The following is a 9470-nucleotide window of genomic DNA, read 5'->3' as shown; positions in this document are numbered from 1 at the left end:
CCCTAGCTCTCATCTGGCTGCAAATGTAGCATGGAGTCTCCTGTGTGATGCTTTGCTCCTCCTGCTCCTGAGGCTGTTGAGCTTCACCCCCAGAAGCCTCCCGAGGCCACTGCCATAGCTGTGCATGGCTGGGTTGAGTGCTGGAGGTCCAGGGTAATACAGCAGAAGGAAGAAGGGCAGAGAGCTGCTGTAGCTCTGCTTTCCTCTCTTGCCTTGACACGTCTGTCACCGTGTGGAGGCCAGGGCTGGTGGTGGTGGTGTGGCTATGTGAAGGCTTGGGCTGCAGCAGAGGATTCAGGTTGAGCAAGTTTGGCCAGGTGTGCCAGCAACCCCAGCACTTTCCTCTGTGGCCACACCAGTTTTGCTGGGCACTGGCTGAGCTGCAGCCTGGCAGTGGCCCTGCTGGCCACCACTGCCTGAGGGAAAGGCCCAGGGCTTGTCTTGCATGAATGTGTGTGAAGGGGGGATGCTGTAGAGGGCACAAATGAACTATTCAGGTTCTTATTCTAATTGGTGATACCCTGTGTTCTGGATGCTGGGTTGATCCACACGGGTGCATCTGATGAGGGGTGGTTTTGCTGATGCTCATAAATCTGGTCTGATGGCCTTGGCACATTGTGGGAGGCACCAGTGGGCTGGGCTTTAAGGAGGGGAAGTGGATGATTCCCTCAGTGGAGAAGTGGATGATTCCCTCAGTGGAGAAGTGATGGAAGAGTGCTGGCTGAGTTCTTGAGGAGTTAATGCTCCTGAGGCTTCCTCAGGTTGTGAGCAGTGCTGGAGCACTTGGAGCTCTGACCAAACTGGGTCTCCCCCAGGCCATACACTTGCCAGAGATGGGTCAGAGCCAGAGGAAACCACACAAACTTTTCCACTACTGCTCTGTGCCTATCTTGAGCAGAGATGGGGAAAGCATCAGCTTTCCAGTGCTAAGGGATTTCTAGCAATCCATTCACTTCAGTTTTGCCTGAAGAAATGAACCAAGAGCTGCCTGCCTGAATCAGTAAAGGAAGCAGGAGAGGATTTTTCTGTCTCTCTCCCTACAACTTTTAATGAGCAGCAGCAGAGGCCTCAATGCTGTGCTCCTCGAGCTCCCAGGGCAGCACTGCAGCATCTCCCCAGCTTCAGGCTGGGCTCTGGAACTTAAAACCCACCACACACAGAGCCAAGGCCACGAGTTTTGCCCCTTGCCTCAGCAGAGTTGGTATTTCAGAACTGAGAACTCAGGGGTTTCTAAGTGCTCAGGCTGATAATGACACGAGGCTTCTTGTGATACCTGTGGGGGGGACTTAAACCAATCTTCATTGCTTTTAGAAGCCTTACTTCATTTTATTTTATTGCAGGTTTAGGGTTTTTTCTCCCCATGCTGCTTCAAGGCCAGGGATAAGAATGTCTCCTTGATGCAAGGTACCAATGTTTTAGCATCAGACTGCTGTGGTCCAGGCATCACAATTAGTTCTTGGAGTGTGATTTAAAGCACAGCCAATAAAATAGTTAATACTGAAAATCCTCACCAGAGCTGTGAGATTTACAGATATAAACCTGTATTTCTGGTGGCTCCACTGCTGCTGCTCCCTCCACATGCCTCTAAAACACCATCACCAAGGAAATTTCAGACCTCACCAAAGCAGCTTAGCTATAACATTTTGTGTTGTGTTGTTTAGTGGCCTGAAATGCTGAGTAGGGGCTGCTGAGGAAGAGCTGGGGAGTGTAACCCACCACACCTAAAGGCTTCACTGGCTGGGTTTTAAGAGCCTTCCATCCCAAGCTGGCAAACCTGGATGTAGAGATCTGTAGGCACAAGGCAAAGCAGAAATCTCCCACTCTAAGCCCTGCAAGTGCCCCTTGGGAATGCTGAAGCTTCTTCTCAACCTGAGGAACACCAGCCTGCAGGGAGCAGCAATCCCAAATTCTTCCTAAAACTTAAGTAGAGAATGTGTAGAGTTATAGATCTCTTGTGAATATGAAAATATTGTAACTCCTGGAGAAATTAAGACTGCTTGGAATAAGTATCACAAATTCCCCCTTCTTTCCTTCTCCTCCAGAAGAAGCCTTCTCAAAAACCCTTAGGAAATGAGTCGTTCTAGTGGAATTTTGTCAGGCTGGCAGAGCACTGGGAGCTGACCCCTTCCCTTCAGGGCCTGCTTGGTGCCACAAGTCCCCAGTTCAGGTTCTTCTGGTCACCAGCACTGTGTCACTGCACCCTTCATTCTGCTGGGATTTGCACTGACTGTTCAAGAGAGGCCTTATTTCAAAAAAATTCCTTTATTCCTTTGCCTGGGGGTGGAATGAATTCATTTTTTTTTTTTTTAAAAGAAGAAATTAAATGCAAAGCAGTTATGAAAATTCAGAAGTGTCTCATGTGCTTTAATAACTTCACCCAATATCCTTTTCAATTTCTTTAATGCCATCCTCCTTCCTGCAGCTCTGTTCTCCCAGGAGCTGGAGCAGTGGGGCAGCTCTGCCTGGCCTTGCTCATGACTCAAATGCTGTCAGACTGAAAGAGGGGTTGATGTTGCAGATGTTTGTGCAACATCTGTATGTTCCTGGAACTTCATCCTTGTGTCAAAACATATTAGAAAGACAAACTCTGTAGAAGAACAATACCTATTAGTCTGATAACCAGGAGCCAGGCGCTTAATAAGCACTTGAGCTCTCAGAGCAGGGAACTTCCAATTAATATTGATTAGAAACCATTTTCTCACTGTAAATACTGCAGCACAGTGTCTGTTGTCATCAGCACCTTGTTACGACTGCTGTCTTGATTTTTGTTTGCTCATTAGGGTCTGGATGGAGAGATGGTCTGTCTGACTCTCTAACACTAATGAAGCTCGTTAACTGGAACACGTGTGGAAGCAATTAGAGAAATCCTGACCCACCACAGATGCAGAGCCACACTGGGCTGGCTGCTGGAAGGGAGAAAACATTCATCTGCTTGGCTAAAAGCTCAGTAGAAGTGGGAAAAGTCTGGGATGCTGCAGAACAACCCCCAGGCTGGTGGCAGGAGTGGCTCGTGCCTGCCCAGGGCTGTTGTCACCCAGGGTTTGCTCTGTGTACCTCCTCCTGCTCCCTTAGGTTGTCTGGATACACCATTAAACCAGGTCTCAGTTGCCTCAGGGGAAAGAAAAGAGATCCCCGTGTTACTTTGAGTGCTGTGTGAGTTGTGTAACACTGAAGAGACAATTAAGGCCAGAGATCTGAACCTTGAGAGTGTCTTTCTAATGTCAAGTAACCCTGATAAAGCGCCGAGCTTCTGCTGCCTCCTGATGTGGCTGTTGGTGTTGCTTAGTTCTGCCTGTTCTTAATTGCTGATTATGTAAATGATCATTGACAGGCTTCAAGAGCAAAGGCATTGCATCATCATGGAGAACGTGGGACACGTGGGACGGGCCAGAGTGGTGCTGCTGAGAACATCACCCTGGTTATCTGGGTGCTGCCCCGACAGGCTTGGGTCTGTGCAGTAACATTGCTGATGGGTAAAGCTCCCTTCTCGTGGAGGAGAAGGTCCTAAACATGGCAAATCTGTCTTTAAACCCTGATAACCTGCTCCCTGGTTCTCACAGCTAGGTCTGAGCTGGAGCCTTCCTGGCACGGAGCTGCTCAGGCCTTGAGTCCAGTCCTGCTAAAACTAACTGAGGGACTTTCATGAACTGCAGAAACCAGATCTGGCCCTGAAAGGTGGACAAAGGCTTCTAACACTCCTGCTCCTGGGGAGGCTTTTATGCCTTCAGCTATCAAATGTGTACTCTGCTGAGCAGCATCATCAAAGATGCATGAATGTCAGGATCTGTTTCCCAGGGGCAGCAGCCTGTGCTGCACAGGGCTCTGAGCAGCAGCTCCAGCCCCAACAGTCTCCTTGTGCTCTTTTGCTTCACGGATGGCCAAGAGATGATGAACTCAGAGCAGCTCTGGAGTCACACCAGCCAGGTCCAGCTGCCTGCTACACTCATGTCAGGTTGGATGGGGCTTGGAGCAAGCTGGTCTGGCAGAAGGTGTCCCTGCCTGTGGCAAGGGGGTTGGAGCTTGATGATTTTTAAGGTCACTTCCAACCCAAACTGTTCCATTATTCTATGACCTGCTTGGAGTTAAAGGGGGGATGATGTTGGCCATTCATGGGCTGCTCTTTGGGGTGCTTGTCCAGGAAACTCACAGCGTGTGGTGATTCTCAGGAGAGGAGCAGGACCTGAGTGGAAGCAGCAGAGCCATGAGAACAGATGGAGAGAAACTCCCCTTGAACAAACTCACCTGGAAAGCAGGAGATGAAGCTCCTCAGGCAGCAGAACTGGGGGACTGAGCAAGCTTCAAGACATAGCAGGGCTGGTTCATCTCAAGGGTTACAAGATGCAAGTGCTTTCCCAAGCCAACGTCTTGGGGTTATAATTCAGGAAACCTGTTTGCAGCTTTTCTGTTCCAAAGGGCCAAGTTTCTCTCTGAAATTTGCCTCAAAACTGCATTAAACAGTTGTGTACCTAAAGAGAAATGCCAGGCACACCTTTAAACCCTTCAGCTTGTCAAATACCTGAATGCCACAGAGGATTTTATGGCTAAATGCTCTGTGCACTCAGTGTAAACCAGATTATGGTACAATATTTGCTTAAACTGGGGAGCAAGCTCACAGATGATGACAAAGCCCTGACAAGTTTCAAGTGCACTGCACAGGAGATCTTTGGATTAGCTGCCAATCAATGGCTGGCCAGTGGAAGGTGGAAAGTGCTTTGATGGGACCAGAAGATGACAGTTGGGTAGAAGGTGCCTCGTGTCTCCTCTGGCAGTGCTCTGACCTTCCCTCTAACCACCACCCTCCTCTGCAAAATCACCATTGGCTTTCAAAATCAGTATTGCTGTTTGCATTTAGCACTAGACTTAATGAGGCTGTTATGTTCCTCTGATGTTCCTGTGATCTAGGGGCATGTTGTTGGCTCTGGACTCCTTCCATAGATTGACTTTTTTTAACAGATAAAAGAAACCAGAGGTTAGACAAATGTGTAGTGCTGCATTTTTTTAGGCTGGTGGGGTTTTTTTGCTGATGTATCAAACTCCCCAGCACAGCTCTGCTCTGGGTTTCTGGGCAGGCCTCTCCCTCGTCCAGGTGTAGCCCCCAGGCTGGAGCATGGGAGCATGACAATTATTTTCTGAAATCCTGTCAGCTTTGTGAAATAGGGGTGAAGGACCAACCTGGTTCCACAAGTGAATTCAAGGCCAGAAACAGAGAAATTCAAGGCCACTCTCAGGAGCAGTGGCTCATTTCAGTCAAGAAAAGAGAGTGGACATGGCTGCAAATAAAATGGCATCATCTTACCTCAATGCTAAATCATCCTTCAGCAGTCCAGTGCTGAGATGTTTTAGGAGAGGAGCATTTTGCTTTGCCCAGTGTGACCTTTTCTTCCAAAAAGCCTTCAGCACTGACCCAGAAATACCTGGGGTTAGGTAGCCAGAGGGTCTTGCTTCTGAATTAAAGTCCTTTTGGATGATGTTTGTTGAGGCTCCCCTGCCTCCTGAGCTGCTGTCACTTTGAAACTCCTTAAGACAGCATCTATTGCATCCTTAATCCAAGGATTCTTGTGCAGAACCAGAAGTGTGCCAGGTTTTTTATGTTTTAAATTGAAGTTGTATCTAGCCCTTAAAACATCTTCCCCTCAAAGCTTCTCACAGGCACAAAGACATGGAGTTAAACCAGCTTATTTCTGACCTTCAGGAACTCCAGCCAGATGCAGAGTTTGCCCCTTGAGACAATCTTTCTAATGAATCTTCCCAACCTGCTGTGAAGAAGGGAGGTAACAGGCACCAACTGCCATCTGAGGGCTGGAGGAAAGAAACAAGACGTGGAGCTGTGACCATGGAAAAGGTTTTCAGCCCCCAAACCATGGGCAGAAAGAAAATGTTCTGCTGTCAGGGTGGTCTTCCCCCAGCAACCTACCCCCCACGGTTCTGTGCTCTGCTGCAGCAGGAGGGAGGCCCCAGCAGGGGACTGGAAGCTTTGGGAAAGATGTAGGGATTAATTGTGGGGTCAAAATGAGTTCCACTCAGTGCTGGGCAGGTGGCCAGCCCCTAACCACAGGGATTTTCACCCAGAGCCTTGCAAGGTGTGGATCTTTGCCCACCAGGCTGTAATGTTTTCCTGTCAAGGCACGAAATCTCCCACAGGTCAACCTGGTCCTAGGTTTGGAGGCATTTGAAGAGGTTTACCCTCCAAACCTGCTGCTGGCTTTCATGTCTGCAAGTGGCCTTTCTTCTGGGGAAGTCCTGGCTGCTGACACTGCAGCAGGGCTGCTGGAGCTGGGGCTGAGCACTCTGCCTGTAGAGGGGTGGCCTTTGTGCCTGCAGAAGAGAGGAGGAATGAGTGGCAGCCTTCAGGAAGTGTGAGTTGTACCAATGTTGGGGATTGAGCCATTGAATTTTGGGGTTTATTTTTCTTCTTTTGGTCTATTTCCAAGGTACAAACAGCCAGCAGTGCCATTTCTCTGAGGGTGCACTTGGATTACGTGTTGGCCTGTTGGGAAGTCCTTGTCCCAGTTTCCTGGCTCATGCCCAGTTTGGCATAGGCTTTCCCAGTGCAGATGGAGTGAAGAGTCCTGAAGGCCCAGGCCCCTCCTGCCAGCCTTTGCAAGGCTGTTTCTCACTGATTTGGTGCTCAGGTATGAAAGATGAGTTACTTTTGACTTCTCTTGCTGCAGCACTTGTTCTTTCTGCTGTACCACCCCAGAGCCAGATCTGTGCACCCTCTCTTTTTACCTCCTGGTTTATTCTTCATCTAATCCTCGATTTCTTCTCATGGCCTTTTGCTAAAATCAGCATGAATGTGCTAGATCTAGCCTCCATCACTTAGTCCCACATTTCTGCTGCACTTCTCAGCTTTCCCTTGGTGTCCTCCTGCGTTCTCTCTCCTCTTACTGATTTCCCTTTTCTGGACCACCCCTGGTTATTCCCTGGGCCCCCCAGTGAGGCATTTGAGAGCTTTCCCATGACTTCAGCACTTTCCAAGCCTTAAATCTTTTGTTTGCTTGGTTTTATACAGAGAATAACCAAGGTCAGCGTTCCTGCTCGTGTATCTTTCTCTAGGACAGTGTTTCACCACTGCCACCCCCTTGGTTTGAGCATCGTTTCCTTTCCTTGTCCCTTGTGACTTCCTTTCAGACAACCCACACCCCCGCAGCTCCTCCTCTGCCCCCACCCCAGGGCTCCCCTGTGCCACACCACTCATTTCCTCCCGCTGTTTCTGTTGGAAACCTCATGCCCTCCCTGCTAAGCCTGCAAGATGAAGATGATTTCCCATTCTCTGCCCTTTCCCCACCTCCCTCTCTCCTGCTCTCATCACCCTCATGGTGCTCTCCCTGCCTCCCCTGCCCAGCTGGCTCCTGAGCGAGCCCCAGGCAGCCCACGCTCACCCACCACGACCAACTTCTGCCTTCAGTTCTTGTCTCAGGGCTTGTTTCCTCTCCCTGGCCCTCACTGTGCTGCCAGATGCTGCCCCTGAGCAGGGCTGGGAGTAGGTTGCTCTCCTGCTGCAGCCCCCTACGCTCAGCTGGCTCCTCTTCTGACAAGCTGTCCCCAGGGGAGCGTGTGGCAGAGCAGCCACGTGCTCAGTGCTCCTGCAGAGCAAGGATGGGTTTTTTTTTCATGGTCCCCCCACTTCTACATTTTTCATCTCCCTGCACAGCCTAAGACTGGGGGTTCCTTTTGTGTGTCCAAGTTACGGGGTCTCCTCAGCGTCCTCCAACCACTGCAGCTCCCCATTGACTTGGTTAATCCAGACTCAATTGGTTGCCAGCATCTAGTCTGACCATGAAGTAACTTATGGATTATAAAAGCAAAAGAGAAAAATCCTGTTCTCAGACGTGGGTGAAATCTCTCCAGCAAGCTTGCTAAAGGAAGGAATTTGAGGGACCAAACCTAGCTGTGAAATTGGATTGAACACTGGATGAGGAAGGAGACACGAGGAACTGGGTCTTTGAACATGCTGGATGTTTTAGGAGTGCTTTTTGTGAAACTCAATGCAGTGAATTTTGACTGTACTAGAAAACAAACAAACTGTATTTCTATTCCAGCTCCAAATCTTTGTATTGGCAAGCGAAGCAAGAGCTTTGCCAGCAAAAAATGAGGCTGATGCAGATGCCTGCAGGCTCTCTTTGATGCGCTCACCCCTCCCTCTGCCCTGAAGTTCTCCACCTTCCCCATTCCTGGGCACCAGAAGAGCCTGCTGACGTGGTAGCTGGCCTTATCATCCCCATTGCAATGCTCATACCCAAATTTGAACAGAAAATCAGTCCTTTTTTTTTTTTGATCCTCTAACTGTTAAGATGCGTTTCAGCTCTTTACGCTGACTCACCGCTCTGGCGCGGAGCCAGGTTATTTATGTGCCTCCCCTCATCGTTACCATACGTGCCTCACAGAGCAGCTGTGCTTACAACACGTTTTAAATAAACAGACAACTGAATTATGGACTTCAGAGACGGGTCCAAAGTTGCTCAGCCCTCCAGCGCCCTGGGCTAGGGCTCTGGCTGCCAGACTCGCGCTCTGGAAAGCCTCCTCCACCCTCTGCAGCCCAGGGCTGCCAAGGTCTCTGCCTGGTGAGGAGCTGAGTCTAGTCCCACATCCCTAACTAACCTTTCACTCGACTAAAATTTTCCCCATTCCTCCCACCCTGCAGGTACACCTCTGTGGATCCAGCAGGGATGAGCACATGGATGGACTTTCTCCTCCTTGGCGTTCTGTTCCAGATTTTTGCGTGTCCAAAGACAAGTTTGGAGAGTTCAGACACGTCTCCGTGTGTCACTTGGTGACTCTTAAAACACGGCTCTGTCATGTTGCAGCAGTGAGATGTGAGTTCTGGACAGAGCTCCCAGACACTCAGAGGAAACTCCCACCTTAGGCAGACGTTCTGCTCTAGATGCTCCCTTAGCTGGAGCTCTGCTGGGCTCTGGATGCTCCCTCATCCTCGGGAACAATCAGAGATCCAGGTGCCTTCCCATGAACACTTACCCACACACTGTCCTGTTCAAAGGAACGAGTCACATTGCAAACCGAAAGGCATTTGTTGAGCTGGAACGTTTTAATGAAACCCCAGAGCGTGCTGGTCAGAGCCCGTTGATCTGCCAGGTCTGGGTGGAGGCTCTTTCCCAAGAAGGAGCCAATGGTGATTAATCCTCCAAACCTTCCGAAACCTATTTCACCCTGGAAGAGGCGACCGATCCCAGACACTATCTGACGGCGGTGTGAGGAATCCTCTCTGCTCCACTCCCGAGCCCGGGAGGCCTCTTGGCTCCCGGCCCAGCCCCGGTGACTGCCCTGGCACAGCCTCTCCTGCGCCTACAGACCGGCCGTGAGGCGAGCTCCAGCAGCCGCGCCGCTCCTCGCCATCAGTCGCAGGGGCTTTAAAACCCCGGCACCAATCTTCCACCGCCTATGGCTTTTAGTTTCGCCTCAAAGCCCAGCCCGGGCTCCCAGCCCCGGCCCGAGTCTCCCCGCGGCCGCAG

Source organism: Merops nubicus, unplaced genomic scaffold, assembly GCF_000691845.1.
Source record: "Merops nubicus isolate BGI_N331 unplaced genomic scaffold, ASM69184v1 scaffold14135, whole genome shotgun sequence".
In the NCBI taxonomy this organism is placed as follows: Eukaryota; Metazoa; Chordata; class Aves; order Coraciiformes; family Meropidae; genus Merops; species Merops nubicus.
The sequence above is the reverse complement of the archived record's forward strand: the minus strand, read 5'-3'. Positions refer to the sequence as shown.